The sequence below is a fragment of the Cnephaeus nilssonii genome (genome assembly GCF_951640355.1).
Source record: "Cnephaeus nilssonii genome assembly, chromosome: 15".
Lineage (NCBI taxonomy): Eukaryota > Metazoa > Chordata > Mammalia > Chiroptera > Vespertilionidae > Cnephaeus > Cnephaeus nilssonii.
Window position 1 is genome coordinate 16082040 of NC_137086.1, and position 2295 is coordinate 16084334.

The window sequence follows — 2295 nt, forward strand, 5'->3', positions numbered from 1 at the left end:
AAGAGCACTGGACTTGGCATCTCAGAACCGCCACCTGGGTCCTAGCTTCTGGCTCTTCCATGGCGTGCTTTACTGTAAGACCTCAAAAAAAGTCTATTATCTCTAGTCACTGTTTTGTCAGCAGTAAAGTGAACTCTAAGGTCCCTACTATGTCAAAAATTGTCTAATTATTTGATTTCCCCTTTCTCAAATTGTCTTCTCTTTCCCAGCCTGATTTTTTAAAATTGACTTTAGCAAGATGAAGGGGGGCGGGGGGCGAGTAGAGAGAGAAAGAAAGTTTTCCATACACAGATCCTGCCACCCTCAATCCCTCATAGGTGTTGCTGAGAGCAGTCCCATAGACCTGCCACAGACGGTTTTCCCGTTGAACAAACAGTGCCATTTTGTAGGGTTGGATATCCATCACATCAGCCTTGCTACCAAGGCAAAGTACACCCAACAGCCAAAGTAGGGTGCCTAAAGAGGAAAGCACAGAAGCGCAGAGGGTGGAGAGAAGAAGTAGGAACTTTCTCTGCCTTGTCTCCTGGAAATATTAAATCCATAGGGAATGTCTCAAGAACAAGTGAACAAGTGGGTACTGTACACGTGTCTCTACAGCACTTACGTTGTAATCTCAACGTAAGGTCATTTGCATGGAAGGGCTGAGACCTGCTCCATTGTGAAATCACGGTAGTTCTAGAGCTTGGATATCTTAGTGCCAAAATTTGTTTGGTTTGGCAATGATCCATCGAAATCGTTGCTCCTTGCCAAACAGATAAATGTCTAAAATATTCACAATTTCTGTTGTCATGAGTCCATTGCAGTGAAAAGTTTACATTGAATAGTTTGTTTCCAATGTGACTTTTATAGATTGATCAGAGCCATGCTAAACTGTCTTCTGAATGTGAACAATTTATCCTTAGATTACCCTGGGGTTTTATTGTATCTTCCGATAATGACAGTTTTGTTTCTTCCTTTCAGTCTTCATAGCTTTACCTTTCTTGTCTATTGAACTATTAAGACCTCCAGTGCAATAATGAATTGTAGCGCGGTGATCGCAGGCATCTTGATCTTGAAGAAAATTCCTTTTATTGTTGCCCTGTTTGGTAGGATGCACACTTAAGTTTTTATGTGTGCCTTTTACCTGGTGAAGAATGCTTCTTCCTATTCACTAATTTGCTAAGGAGGCTTAGTCTGAATATAAATGTTGAATTGATCTAATTACGTTGCAGCCAAAGGGAAATGTGTTTTGGTTTCGTTGTTTACAAGAGTAAACCTCTAGCTTTTAGGACTGGCCTTGGGCGCTGCCTGCCCACCTCCGAGGGCCTCAGCTGCCCCTCTGCCATATGCGCACCTTGACACCTAACCATGCTGTTGCCACGTCCCGCTTCTGGTACTTCGTGTCTCACAACTAAAGAAGATGAAGAAATCTTCAGGGGAAATCGTCTACTGTGGGCAGGTGTTGGAGCAACGTCCCCTTGGGCTGAAGAACTTTGGCATCTGGCTGCGCTACGGCTCCCACAGTGGCACCCGCAACATGTACCGGGAGTACCGGGACCTGACCACCCGGTGCTGTGGAGACGTGGGGGCCCGGCACCCCGCCCACGCCCACTCAATCCAGATCCTGAAGGTGGCGGAGATCGTGGCTAGCAAGTGCCAACCACTGGCGGTCAAGCAGTTCCACGACTCCAAGATCAAGTTCCAGCTGCCCCACCACACCTTGTCGCCAGCACCAGCCACACTTCACCACCACGAGGCCTGGAACCTTCTTTTAGCTGCAGGACTCCCTGTCCCCTGGTCTGCCCAAATAAATTCCTTTGGAAAATGAAAAGAAAAAAAGAATAAACCTCTATGTCTGAAATATGCCCAAACTGGCCTCTGTGTGGGAGGAATACCCAAAGGTCATCTAAGAGTATATAAAATTTCCATTGATTAAGATATTAAAACGTTTTATTATGTTCCCCTTCAAGCAGGCAACTAAGTTGGCCATTACTGGTTATTGTAACTTGGCTTCTCTTAAACAGCCTCTAACTCCAACGGCATACCTTGGTGCAGAATTAAAACCATGAGTATATTGTATTTCCTGAGGGGTTGGTCTAGGAAACATTCCGTTCAGAGGCATAGGACAGACGAAGGCAGTGCCCAAGCATCTAGGAAGCACAGAGCTGTATTATTTGCTCTGGCAGCATGCATCTTCCCTACCCCAGCCCCACTGTACCCATATTAAAGGTGGAAGGCCTGACGATGTGGAGAGGGGGTAAGGGACGGAGGAGTAGAAAACAAGAAGGCAATAGCAGTAATGAGATTCCCTAGTGG

General features: G+C 45.8%; 1 pseudogene across 1 annotated transcript; it reads left to right on the plus strand.

Moving 5' to 3' along the window:
* The first annotated feature begins 1325 nt into the window (after positions 1-1325).
* On the plus strand, positions 1326-1754 carry LOC307111596 (large ribosomal subunit protein eL20-like; annotated as a pseudogene). Its single transcript has one exon. The product of its transcript is annotated as a large ribosomal subunit protein eL20-like (transcript).
* The last annotated feature ends 541 nt before the right edge of the window (positions 1755-2295 follow it).